Genomic DNA, 14,718 nt, shown 5'->3' on the forward strand with positions numbered 1-14,718 from the left:
TATAACCTTTTTTAGCTCTAGCAGTGGCCTGGTTTTATATTCCATTGCATTCTTTGCCTGAGGCCCTCTACCTCTTACATGCATTCTTTAGTAATGTTTCTATGAACTCTAAATAATGTGAGTTTCCCCAGCAATGTTGTCCTATGCCACTTTTTATTAGGTATCAGTGTTCTATGCTCATCTCTTGTTGCAGATATAGTGGTTTTACTTCTAGAAGAAAAGTGTGATGTGTAATTCTACTTGGTTTTCTAACTTTGCTAAAAAATTGAGTGCTGGAAAGTGTGTGTGTGTGTGTGTGTGTGTGTGTGTGTGTGATATTCAAAGGGAATAGACAAAAGTAATAACTATAGGAAGTTCTGGTGGGAAAGTATGTTCTAGCAAAATATGTTTCCACATTATCTTCATCCACTAGAAGCAAAAAACTGTAATGAGCTGAAGGAATTGATGGATGAGTCAGTGTACATTCTGAACCAAGTTTCAGTGAATTACACTGAGCAAGATTCTCCCACCTTCTCCTGTGTCTATTCGCAGGGGTTAATACTTATAAATCACGATTACATTTTGCCAACAACCACCCGATCAACAGGTAGCTCTTGTTCCATGGTATATCCCCAGAGAAAATATGTATAAACATCCATTCACTCATAATAGTTAAGAACTCATTATGTCAAGGTACTGTAAAATACACAAAGAGAAATTCTCAATATGTTTAATATATTATCAATGGTGAATATATATAATTAAGTATAGGAAGTTCAGAATTTGCTAAGTGTCATATGAAACATAAATAATGGCAATATGTAAATCAATGGTTGTGCAACTGAAGTGATTCTGCAATCTGTATATGGGGTAAAAATGGGAGTTCATATCCCACTTGAATCAAAGTGTGAAATATGATATATCAAGAACTATGTAATGTTTTGAACAACCTACAATAAAAATTAATTTAAAAAAAAAAAAAGAAACATAAATAAAAATATGCAGTTGAAATATAGTGAACAGAGGCTTCTTGTCCAGAAAAGATGGTATAGACTCACTTTCCCCTGTTAAGCACAACTTTAAATTCTAGTAATGGTATAATAGACATGCAAATGAGAACTCTGGAAGGTGGTTATAAGAGAACTTGGGTTGATTTGAGACTCTAGACCTGGAGGGGAAAGCACAGTGGCAGCATGCTGGGTCCCAGAACAGAAAGCGGCCTCCCAGACCATTTGTTTCCTAACTCCCAAACTAGCAACAAAAGGAATTCCAAGAAGGCTGGTTTCTTCTGTGATTGATTGGGTGTCTTTATGTCAACTTTGGACAAATCTAACATCATCAGCAAAAGGGATTAACTAGAAGCCTTATCAAAAATAACTGGTCAACTGGGCACAGTGGCAAAAGGCTATAATCCAATCTTAATATGAGGATTTCAAGTTCAAGGCCAGCCTTGGCAACTTAGTGAGAACCTATTTCAAATAAAATTAAAAGGATGAGGGCTAGAACTCAGTGGTACACCATCCCTGGGTTAAATCCCTAGTACCCACTCCTCCACACACACACACACACACAGGATGTCCAGAGGAATTCCTCTACTTCCCCATCAGGCCTTTTTCACCAAGAGATGCTGAGGCAGATGGACAAGCAGAAGAGGCAAGAGAGACCCAAAATAGTGATATGTGCTACTTGGGAAGTTTTTTTTTTTTTTGTCTCTGTGGGTCTCAAGCTTTTCCTTCCCTACCTAGAGACATTGGGGCAGCAGATAGAACCAGAAATGAGGATGCAGCCTCTTTTTTCCCACATACCTGATACTCTCCTCTTCAGCCCAGAGACGCTGACAGCAGGAGGAGCCCATTATGCCCCTCTTGCACTGAAAGACATCTGATACCCAGTGTGGAGAAACCCCTTTAACACCCACAGACAGTGAAGTGGGAGCAGGGACCAGTGGGAGCCCTGTGCCAGCAGATAAACCCAGCAGCCAAAATAGCCACCTCAACTAATGTAGAAATTAGAGTGCCTCTGGACCTATAGCCAGAAAAGTAGCCATGACCCACATGATTGATTTAACAGGTATACCGCTTACTACAATGAAAGATTTAAATAGAACTTGGAATTTCTTACCATAATAGAGAAAATGTCCAGAGTGCTATAAAAAAAAAACCCACTCATCATAACAATAACTAAGAAAAATCACAGACCATAGGGAAAAGGGCAATCAGCTGACACTAATACCTCCAAGATGAATCTGGTGTTGGAATTATCTGACAAAAATTCTGAAGCATCTGTCATATAAATGGCTCACATCCATTACAAATTTTTTGATAAACACTTAAAAATAGAAATTCTTAAATAACAAGTAGAATTTGTAAAACAGAACTAAATGGAAATTCTACAACTGAAAAATACAATAACAAAAATTAAAAAAAATTATGAGTAATCTGAATAGTAGAGTGAAGGTGAGAGATGATAGAATTATTAAAGGTAAGAACAGAACAATAGAATCCTTCCAATTTGAAAAATACAGGAAATAAACTAGAGAAAAGGAATAGAGCTTCAGGGATACGTGGAACAATGATAAAAAATTCAACATTCATGTCATTGGTGTTGCAGAAGAATAGAGAGAATGGGGCTGAAAAAAACATTTGTAGAAATAATGACTGAAAATTTCACAAATTTGACAAAAGACCACAAACTTACAGATCTGAAAAGCTGAACGAACCCCAGATGTGATAACCTCAAAGAAATACATGTCAAGATACATCCTAATTAAACTTTTAAAGATGAAGTATATAGAAATATCTTTAAAGCAATGAGAGAGAAATGACATATTACCCAAGGAGGAATACAAATTCAGATGACAGAAGATTTCTCATCTTATACAATGTAGGCCAGAAGGAAGTGTCACAATATTTTTCAAGCAGTGAAAGAACTGACAACTGTAAAATCTTTGTCCAGCGAAACTGTCCTTCAGAAATGAATAGGAAGTAACATTCTCAGACAAGGAAAGAGTAAATGTATTTGTTATTAGCAAATATTCTCCTAAAGATTGACTAAAGGATGTTCTTCATGTAGAAAGAAGTGATAAAAACTAAAATATTGGAGGACTAAGAAAGAAGAAATAACAATGAAAAGAGATGTATGGGTACATTCAATAAAATGTCATTTTCTTCTTGAGTTTTCTAAATAATATATAATTAAAATAAAAATTATAATCTCATCTGATATTCACATCAACAATATTTAAAAATGGGAAAAGTGAGAGATTTAAGTGGGAGTGAGGTTTCCACACTTAAAGTAGTAAAATTCTCACAACAATAAACTCTAATAAGTCACATATTAGATTACAATATCATTCCCAGAGCAACTACCATGAAACTATGCAAATAAATACTTCCTAAATTATTCCATCAAGACAGAATCCCACAGGAAGGTAATGAAAGAGAAGGAGATGAATGAGGAATAGAGAAATCAAAAAGAAACCAAGTATAAAATGATATACTGAAATGTGAACATCACTAGTTACTTAAATGTGAATCATCTGAATATACCAATTAAAAAACAGATATTGGCAGAATGAGTAAAAGAACACAATCCAACTATGTTTTTGCAGTAAACTTGTTTCAAATTCAATGATTAGGTAATTTGAAATTAAAAAGCAGGAAAACACTAATTTTTAAAAAAAGCAGGAGTAAAATTAAGATCTAGTAAAAGTGGAATGCATGATAAAGAATATATCTAGAGATAAATGAGGATATTGTACAATGATAAAAGAAGTAATCTACCTAGAAGACAAAGTGATCCTAAATGTATATACATACCAAACAGAGTCTCAGAGTATCAGCAAAAAATGATAGAACCAAAGGAGAAATAAATAAACCAACAGTGATAGTTGGGGACTTCAGTGTCTCCTGTCAAAAATAGATAAAACTAATATATAGAAAATCATCAAGAACAAAGAAGATAGGGTATCATAATCAACCAATAGTATCTAGTTGTCATATACGGAATATTCCATATAACAATAGCAGAATACCCTTTTTATTTTAAACACCCATAGAATTTTTTTTAATGGACTATATCCTAGACCATATAGAAAAACTCAGTTTTCAGAATTGAAATCGTAAAGAATGTATTCTTAGACCACAATAAAATCTAACTAGAAATCAATAACAAAAATTCAGGAAAGTCTCTATACACATAAAAATTAACATATTTCTAAGTTCATCCATAGGTGAAAGATTGAGTATTAAAGGAAGTTAAAAATACATAGAACTGAATGAATAAAGAAGAAAAATGTTATGTTTATAAGAAAAAGCAATTGACCAAATCCAACATTCATTCTTAATAAAAACTATCAGTATAAATATGAATTACCTCAACTAGGTAAAGAACATCCTTGAGATTGGGAATAAGACAAGGCTGTTCACTCTCACTGCTTTTATTCTACGTGGTTCTAGAAGTTCTGGCCTCAACAATAGGCTAGAAAAGGAAATAAAAAATATGCAATTGGGAAAGGAATGAAATAAAATTATCTCTTTTTGCAGATGTTCTGATTGTCTACCTAGAAAATCTCCAGGAATCTATAACAACAGCAAACAAGAACTAGAACTAATAAATGAGTTCAGGCAGAGAACAGAATACAAACATACACATAAACAATGATGTTTTTATATGCTAACAATGAATGTGCAGAAACCAAAATTGAAAACACAATACCATTTACAATAATTCCAGAGAAAATGTAATACCTAGGTATACCCTTGGCGAAACAGGTACAGGGTTAATATTGATGAATTTACAAAATGCTATGAAAGTAATTAAAGGCCTAAATGAATAAGACTTGGGAATTTCAATATAGTAAAGATGTCATTTCTCCCCAAATTGATCTTTAGATTTAGTTCAATTCCTAATAAAATCTCAGCAAGCTTATTCTAAATTTATATGAAATACACAGTCCCTGAATGGCTTAAATAATCTTGGCATATCACAAAGTAGGAGGATTCATTCCACCCAATATTAAGCTTACTATATAGCTGTAGTAGCCAAGCCAGTTTGGTTTTGGCAGAGAAATATAAAAAAACACACATAATAGAGGACCCAGAAATAGACCCTCAGAAATATAGTCAAATGATATTTGACAACAGTGCTAAAGCAATTCAATGAAGAAAGCCAAGCCTTTCAGCAAATGGTGCTACAACATTAGACCTCTGCTGGAAAAAGGTAAACATTGACCTCAATTTTGTATCTAATACAAAAATTAATTCCAAATGAGTAATAGACTTAAATGTAAACTTGGAAAAATATAAAATCAGAAAAATTAAATATAGGAGTAAATATTGACAATCTAAGGTTAGGCAAAGAGTTATTAGACTTAATACCAGAAGAACAATCTATAAAAGGAAAAATTGAAGGATTAAACTTCATCAGAATTAAGACTTTGGCTCTGTGAGTGGCCATGTGAAGAAAATGAAAAAACAGCTACTGACTGGGAGAAAATATTTACAGATCACACATTTCACAAAATACTAGTTATTCATACTATACAAAGAATTCTTAAGAGTATAAAACCAAACAACCCAATTAGAAAACAAGCAAAAGTCATGAACAGACATTTCACCAAGATGTCAATAAGCATACTTACAAGTATTACATATGATTAGTCAGCAGAAATGTAAATTAAAGCCACAGGTATCATTACAAACCCCAGAATGGCTATAAAAATGATAGAGGATTCTGGCAAGATTGAGAGGTAAGAAGCACCAGGAATCTGTCTCCCAACCTAGACAAAAATTACATAAGCAGACTCTTGGTCAGTAATTGATGTTTATTTTGGTTGATTTCAGTTCTTGGCACAGTATCAGCTATCCATTCCCTACTCCCATCCCAGTAGCAGGCAGCCTTCTAGATCCCAGGAGCATTCTGCACACAATCTGTGGGAGCCAGTGTATGCAAAAAGGACTCTGTCCTCCAAAAGTCACAGATCTGTGCTCTGACTGCTGCTTACTTTGATAACAGAAGTACACACAGAAAGCAGAGGCCATCATTATTGCACTTTGTCCCCCTTTATTGCAAGGCCTTTATCTTTGGGTAAAATGACTAATGGGAAATTCAAGAGTCAACATTCCCTTCCTCTTTTTATATTTCTTTTTCTCCCTTTTGGGAAGTCAGACATTAGAGACTACAATATTCAAAAGGGCCCACATATTCAGGGAAAGTCACGCTTATAGCCAGTGAAAGACTCAGAAGAGATGTGAGGAGGCCTTAGGCTTAAGCCACAGGCTAATTCTCAGCACAGAGATATCATATAACAATAGAAGTCAAATAACAAATCAAAAAAAAAAAAATACCAGGAAGCCCTAGGGAAGGGAGATAATCTGATTTCCAGAGGTACCATGTTATTAGTTTCAAATGCCCAGTTTTTCACAACAAAACCACAAAACATTCAAAGAAACAGGAAAGAGTAGCCCATTCAAGGAAAAAATTAATCAACAGACAGTGTCCCTGTAAGAGACCTAATGATGGATCTACTAAACAAAGACTCTAAAAACATTGTCTTATAAATGCTCAAAGAATTAAAAGAAGGTCTGAGGAAAGTCAAGAAAAATATGTATGAAGAAAATGGCAATATCAATGCAAAGATAGAAAGCCTAAAAAGAAATTCTGGAGATGAAAGGTCTGATATCCGAAGTGAAAAATTCACCAGAGGATTCAAAGGCAGATTTCAATAGGCTAAAGAAAGAATTGGTGAGCTTGAAAATAGGACAAAGGAAATTGAGTTTCATGAACAGAGAGAAAAGACTGAAGTAAAATGAACAAAACATAAAGGACCTGAGGGATATCATCAAGCAGACCAACATATGCATTGTGGGAATTCCAGAAGGAAAAGAAAGGGCAGCATATGTGATTATTTAAAGAAATAATGTCCAAAAACTTGATAATACATATTAATTTAAGTGTCCAAGAAATACTCCAAGTAGAATGAATTCAAAGAGACCCACACAGAGATATATTTTAATTTAATTGATGATAGACAAAGACAAAGAAAATCTTGAGAGAATCTCAAAAGCAGCAACAGAACAGTGTGAGTAATTATATACAAGGGATCCTCAATAAGATTATCAGATTTGGGGATGGGGTGGTGGCTCAGTGGTAGAGCACTTGCCTAATATGTGTGAGGCACTGGTTTCGATTCTCAGCACTGCATATAAATAAATAAAATAAAGGTCCATTGACAACTAAAAAATATTTTCAAAAAAAATTATCAGATTTATTATAGAAACAGTTCAGAAAGCAGTGGGCTGATTCAAAGTGATGAAAGAAAAATCCTACCAACCAATCATTATAGATCTGGCAAAATGATCCTTCCAATGTGTGAAAGAAATTAAGGCACTCATTTCATTCAGATCAACAAAAACTGAGGGAGTTCATTACCATAAGACCTGCCCTATAAGAAATGGTAACAGCATGGGGAACTAAATAAAAAATTATTTTGTTATGCTCTGTGCTTATATTAATTTGTAGCAATAAGTCCCACTGTATACAATTATAATGCACTAATAAAAATAAATTTAAGAAATGGTGAAGGAACCCTAAAATCAGGTCTAAATGAAAGGACATTAGACTGGAAATTGAAGCTGTATGAAAAAATAAACATATTAGTAAAAATAAATACTTGGGCAATTTTAAAACCTAATATTATTGTAATAATGGTTTTAAGTCCAATTTTTAATTTGTATATGAGGTAAGAGACTTTTTTTAAAAGTAATTATTGTTCTAAAGTTTTTATTATTGCAAATTTGATTTGTAACTTCACTTTCTTTGAAGATAAGACATAATTTAAAGACAATGCATTTTAAAAATATTAGTTTGTGTTTTTGGAAACACAATGAATAAAGATGTAATTTCACAATATCAACAATTGAAAGGAGTTGCAACAGAGAAGTACAGGAGCAGTGTTTTTTGAATGTTATTGAAGTTGTTATAAATCCAAATTAGAGTGTATGACTTTAGGAAGTTTAAATGTAATCCCCATGGTAACTGCAAATAAAATACAGAATATAAACAAAAGAAAATGGTAAAAGAATTTAAATACTTCACTACAGAAAAAAAAAGTCAACTAAATATAGAAGATTATAATGCAGGTAATAGGGACATCAGTGCTACAGGATATTCAGAAAAACTATAACAAATGGTATAGAATTAAGTTCCTCCTTGTTAATCAGCCCTAAAAAAGGAGGGAAATTCTGACACCTTTGACAATGTGGATGGACCCTGAGGACATTGTGCTAAATGAAATAAGCAAGTCACAAAAAGATGAACACTGTACCATTGCATTTACCCATAGGACTTAGAGTGTTAAAAATCAGAGACAGTAGAATAGTGGTCAGGGGCCAGGGGTAAAGGCATTAAGAGTTTAATGGGTATCACATTTCAGTTTTGCAAGATGAAAAAGTTCAGAAGATGCATAGGTAGTGATGGTTATAAACAAATCTGAATGTACTTAAAATGATTAATTAAGATGGTTAATTTTTATGCATATCTTACCACAATAAAATAATTTAAAAAATAAAGACACCAGAGGCTGGTGTGGATGCAGATAAAATGGGTCAGAGAGAATAGATAACATTGCTGTGAAATATACCTAAAGATAGCCAGGGTGATCAGACATCACTTGAGACTGGTGGACAATGAGGAACCTGATCAGATATTGAGTATGATTGAGTATCAAGTATTGGGGACTCTGGCCAGCATGGGAGGAATTTTGCCAAAACTGGACAAATACAAAGAAAGACACAGAAGTCCAAAAGTCAAGGTTTAATTAGGAGAGAATTTGAAGGAGCCTGACTAAAGTGTGGTCAATGAAACACTCTCTCAATAGCATTAATTTCACTGTATGTAAAGGATACTTAATACACATTTATTAAATGAATAAATAACTTACCATCTTTTTATCACTTGATGATTCCTTTGGTCACTGACTACTGCCAGCAGCTCATGAATTTCAAAATGAGAAAATAAGGGACCCTGGACAGTGAGCACATTTTGCCTTATTGCTGAGTTGACTGTCTCCCAACTGAAGCCAGTGTTTTCTAAGGGGGGATTGTTGGTATTCTGCGCAAGACAATACTTTGTTGATGAAAATCACACACTGCAGAACTTTTAGCAAACTTTAGAGTGTCCTTCAATTGTCAGTATTGCACGCCCACACGCACAGTTATTGAGACATTAGAGACCCCTTCCCATTTCCAAGTGTACCCTAGCAACCTTGATTAAGAACCAGCACTTTCTCTGATTATTATAGACCCAAGAAAACTGGAGGATTCGCATGATTCAAGAATTACGTCCTATTTTACTCTGGCACAGTGGCGTGCACATAACAGAAAGAAATAAGACTTCCATGCCTTCATGGTGTCTCTAAGTTTGAGTTTGAATTGGTCTAAAGTGTTTGTTTTGCTTTTTTTGTGTGCTGGTTTTTCTTTTTGATGAACATAAAGAAATTTCTGCTTTCAGAAAAATGCTTCTGAGCACATACCAATATCCTACCCCCAAACCAATCTCAGTCTCAATAGAAGAAAAATATTTGAAAGGAAAAATAATTAATGGATAATTTTTGTAGATGAGAAAAATCTCTTGGAAGGGCAATTTTCTCGTGTTGACTGGCAGAAAAACATCAGCATTAATTATGTTGCCTTGTAAAATCTGAAAGAATTGCAGTTAGCATTGGAAACCTTTCTAACTGCCTTTGTGGAAAGGCTTCTAAGGGATCAGAAACCATCTCCATCAGAGAAGTGCTGAGGCAGCTGTGCCTTCCCAAAGCACTGGATCTGGATGTGGTTACAGGAAACCCTTTTGTGAGCTCAGGACAATAGGACTTTGGGGAAAAATTCATGGGAAGTTGGCTGGTGGAGAAAGGCAGAATTTGCACTTCACCTTTTAAGCATTTGAGAAGTTTCTCTCCTTTCCTCCTAACCCCTTGAAATAAGGGGAAGGAGATAAGTTTAAATGGTGCCTGGATTCATTTGGGTACCAGTGTCCTCAACCTTGCTGTTGGTTTATGGTGACAGATAGGTTTTCTAGCTTTGGGACCAGGGAGGACAGATCTTGATCCACAGCACTACAATTCTTTCAAAAGAGCTCTGACAGTGGGTGGCTTAGATAGAAAAGAAAAACAAAATGATGACTTGCATAAAAATAAATGGAAACACTGTATTTCTTTCTGATAAATCTAGTTCTAAGATAGGAATTTTGAGTAAAGAGAAAGCCCTAGAAGTGTAGAAGCGTGCCTTTTGAGGTTAAAAAAAAAAAAACACACACACACAAAAAAACAGAGTTCAGAGGTCAAGCTTTTGTACTCTGCTTGAATTTCAGATGAGATAAAACCAGCAGCTCTGCTAAGTTGCAGTGGAAAAGCTTACATGGCTTCTTGAGAAAAGCAATTTATTTTAGATTACAGCACAGCGGCTATCGTTTAAACTGCTAGGGATTGTAATTGAACTCAGAACCAACCTTCTCTGTGAACACAAGGTGTAGTAATAAGTTTACCCAGGCCATTCTGAATAACACGGATGCCAGGCCTGCAAGACAGATGAGTGTAGTGACACAAACATGGAGTTACTAGTGTCCTGCCACTCTTCCAGCAACTAGGCCATTCCCAAATACATTCTGGGAAATGTACCTCGTCATGTATTCAAATGTGCACTTTCTGTCCATCTGGGGGGATCCTGGTGTGAAACAGCTAGCAAGTAGCAATCTCAGGAAAACTAGAGAATATGCAATTAGCACCAGAGAAATTTTTTGTCCAATTTGTATCTTTAGGGTCATGATGGAGTTTAGGGGCAGGGGAAATGGGTGGGGAGATTTCAGGATAAAGAGTCCCTCTTGATACTGGGTAATCCTTGATTTGATAATGAAGGGGATGTACTCACCCTCTTGCTTATCCTTAATGACAGAATGTCATCCTGTCATTAAGTCCTAATGAAAGCTTAATTGTTCTGTTGGGGAAAACTGATGTGTCTCATTTCCGTACACTGCATTTGCTTTCTCCTTGTTATAAATAAATCCAGTTATACCAAATTCACTGTTCCTCCAGAGTTATCTGGAGGCTTAGAAGATAACATTTCATTCAGATTCAATTATTTGTTTTTGTTTTGAGTAAAAGATTATCACAATGCACCTCTTTTAATAATTTTCTTTTCTTATTTGTTTTTGTTTTGAGTAAAAGATTGTCACAATGCACCTCTTTTAATAATTTTCTTTTCTTTTTAAATCAAAGCAAACATCCACACACTGTTTTTATAGTTTGGATAATAAAGTTTCCCCCAAAGACTTCTTTGAAGACTAGGTCCCCAATGCAGCAATGTTTAGAGGTAGGGCTTTTGGGAAATAGTGAATCATGAATCCTGAGGGCTGTGATCTCCTCTGGGGATTAATCCATTGAAAGTAGAGGGTCTACTGGGAAACCTTAAGCAGGTGGGGCATAGTCAGAGAAGTAGGTTCTTGGGGGCAAGATGACTTTATCTTTTCCCCAGATTTTAATTTCTTTTTCTTTCTTTCTTTCTCTCTGTCTCTGCTTCCTGGCTGCCACAAACTAAGCAACTTTCCTTCTCCATGCCCTTCCACTGCGATATTTTTGCCTCAGAACCAGCTAAACATGGACTGAAACCTCTGAAACCGTGAGCCAAAATAAATCCTTCATCCTATAAGTTGTTTCTGTCAGATATTTTGGACCCAGTGACAAAAAGCTGACTAATACATTGGTAAAAATTAATAGTTTAGAAAGACTTATAATGAAAAGTAACTGTTTCCATGTGTAGCCTTGACACCTCTATCTTCTGCTTCCTAAATGCATGCACTCTTATCAATTCTAGTTTAACTTCCATGTTGCTGGTTAATATTTATTGATTTTTTTTATATCAACCACTGATTTAAAAAAAAAACAAGAAGGATTTTACTTACATACACTAACCCTTTGCATTCTCTCATTATAACATGACATTATTCTCAACTTTTACTGGTATTGCTACTTTTAAATCATATTTAAGTCTCTCCTATTGGCCCATCAATCAAACCAGAGTCTCCTGTCTCTTACCCAGGAAGGTATGAACACTCATATCTTTGTCTAAACTGTCCTTCTTCCTCTTCCACTTTCTATTTTCATTCAGCCTATCATTATTTTTGCTTCGTCAAGTTCAACTGACATTTGCTCCACCACCAAAGTGGTCTTTCTTTAGTGATTTTTCACAGTTGAAAACAATGATGATATTTGCACAATTAGGACTTTGCTAAATTATTTGGCTCAGGCACTGAGGTCACAGTGTCACAACTATCATGACACCAGAAGGACATTGTGCCTAGACTTAGGTTCAAATAGATTCTCTTCCTTCAGATCATTTTGTCAAACTCATTCTATCTTTTATTTTGTGTGATATATATTTCAAGTCTATCATATAAAATTCTCTTCATTTATTTTTACTGGAATTTCTAATATTCCCCTGCCTTTTCTGAGCACATGTTTCAATTCTATCTTCAGGTTTTTCCAAACTCCTGATCATACTCTTTGTTCTCTTCTCTGTTTCTTACAGATCTTACAAGATCTCCACTTAAAGATCTTCATTTAGACAGGTTGCTTGCTAGCCCTGCCATATAAAATTATCTGGAGAAATATCCAGAGTGCTACAGGGTTGTATTCACTGTTTGTTTGATACAATGGGATTTCTTTTCTTTCTTCTTCTCCTTCTCCTTCTTTTTAACTTACCTTGTAATATTGCTAGTAACTTTCTAAGAACAGGTAACTTTCTGAGTCCTTGCAAGTTAGGAATTTTGTATTTTTGCCCTCATGATTGATAACTGGGTGTTGACTTCTGTGTTTCAAGTACTATTCCCAGTTTTGTAATGTCCAACCAATTGCTTCTGAGTCTGATGCTACTCGGATGATCTTTCTCCCCTTCTTATCCTTTTCCCTTTTTTTGTCTTTTCAGGAACCTGATAAGAATTTCTCTTGGTTTACTAATATTTCAAAGTTCATTCTTTTTGAAACTGAATAAATTCCTATACCTTGAAGATTCGTGTTTCCCTTTAATTCTACAAAATTTTAAAATATAATCTCTTTGATAATTTCCTCCATTCCAGTGTCTTTTTTTTTTTTTCATTCTGAAAATACTACGAAACCCTTCTTAAGATCTCCTGGATTGTCTCTATATACTACTTTCCCACATATTGGTATGTTTAATCCATAATCTAGGGAATTTTTCAAAATTTGCCTTCAAACTTTCTATTGGAATTTGTATTTAAACAATCATAGCATTCTCAAGAGATCCTTCTTATCTGATAATTCCTTTCAAATGTTTTTATTTTTGCAGTTATCGATTCTCCTTAAGTTTCTTGAAGATATTGAGTAGATTTGACTTTAGAGGTTTGTCTTTTCCCTAAATTGTTCCCTTCAGTGTGACATTTTCTGCTGTTTTGCTTGCCCACTCTGACCAGTAATTAATTATCCTCCTTTTAGGTCCACCAAGCTTTTCTACCCTACGCTGTACCTACTATTTCTAAAGCCTGACTCTTTCTGGGTTGGCAGGCAGGTCTGTTCCCCTTGGCGGCAACCATCTTTTAGGCTGTGATTTTGTTTGCTACAACTCATAAGTCAATAGACTTTTATTGAAATCATTCATCTTCTAACAGCTTCTTCCCATTTTTCTTTGTGACTACAGGTTGATATTTTTATATTCCGTTAGCATCATTTAGAAAGTACTTTGGATGGGAAAGGAGGTAAATAGGTTTACTCTGTCCACCAATGTGAACCAGAACACACTCTTTTTCAAAAGAGAGTTTGTGATTTTTGTGTACCCCATGCCAAAGAAATAACTTGTAATTCTTTTTTTTTTTTAAAGAGAGAGTGAGAGAGGGGAGAAGAGAGAGAGAGAGAGAATTTTTTAATATTTATTTTTTAGTTATCGGCGGACACAACATCTTTCTTTGTACGTGGTGCTGAGAATCGAACCCGGGCCGCACGCATGCCAGGCGAGCGCGCTACCACTTGAGCCACATCCCCAGCCCACTTGTAATTCTTAATCCTTATTTTCAATAGTTTGTTAAACTGATGTTTGCAATCAGCAGACAAAGAAATTTGCATGGACATTTTATTAAGTAGATGGAGCCCATATAAAATATACATGGGATGAAAGTGTGTTCTGCTCTTTTCTCTACATCCCTTAATTGATTGAGTCAGTTTTTGATTTTTTTTTTAAACTTTAGTGAATTCAGTGAGGTTATTATTATTTTTTAAAGTTTCATTTTTCTTTGATTTGTTGAAAACATGGTTAAATATCTTCAATCAAAATGATTCCTTTTTTCCTTAGTATATACAGGGGCAAAAATAATTCAAGAGTAGATCTGACCAAAAGACAAACAAATTGTCCAATGACTATATAAAACTGCTCAATGACAGACAGTTACAAATTAAAGTAGGTATTTATAACATTTATAAAATTAGCAGAGATTTGAAAATACTTATTACTGAAAAAGTGTAAGATGGGAACTTTAATATACTTTTTGTAGGAGCAACAAAATTTGTTATAAGCTTTTTGGTAATTTAAAATGTTCATAGTATTTAATCTGCAATTCTTCTGTTTTAGAAACTGAAGATAAGAAAATCAGAAATTAAAATAAAATTTTAGTTCTCAAAATGCTCACTATAGTGTTATATATAATAGAAAAATCCTAAGAAAAAAATAATAAAATTGG

The 14,718-nt window shown here is 34.6% G+C and overlaps 1 protein-coding gene across 7 annotated transcripts in view; it reads left to right on the plus strand.

Annotated features, from left to right (window-relative positions):
- Positions 1 to 14,718, plus strand: part of Fhit (fragile histidine triad diadenosine triphosphatase) — a 1,398,971-nt gene that overhangs the window by 532,203 nt on the left and 852,050 nt on the right. Inside the window, exon 1 of one of the 7 annotated variants that reach the window (XM_076867945.1) lies at positions 11,587 to 11,651. The exons of the other annotated variants lie outside the window; for them this stretch is intronic. The gene's annotated coding sequence lies outside the window, so the exon portion shown is untranslated. Of the gene's footprint in view, positions 1 to 11,586; positions 11,652 to 14,718 lie in introns of those variants that run through there. 7 annotated transcript variants of the gene reach the window in all.

This window comes from Callospermophilus lateralis, chromosome 1 (genome assembly GCF_048772815.1).
Source record: "Callospermophilus lateralis isolate mCalLat2 chromosome 1, mCalLat2.hap1, whole genome shotgun sequence".
Lineage (NCBI taxonomy): Eukaryota > Metazoa > Chordata > Mammalia > Rodentia > Sciuridae > Callospermophilus > Callospermophilus lateralis.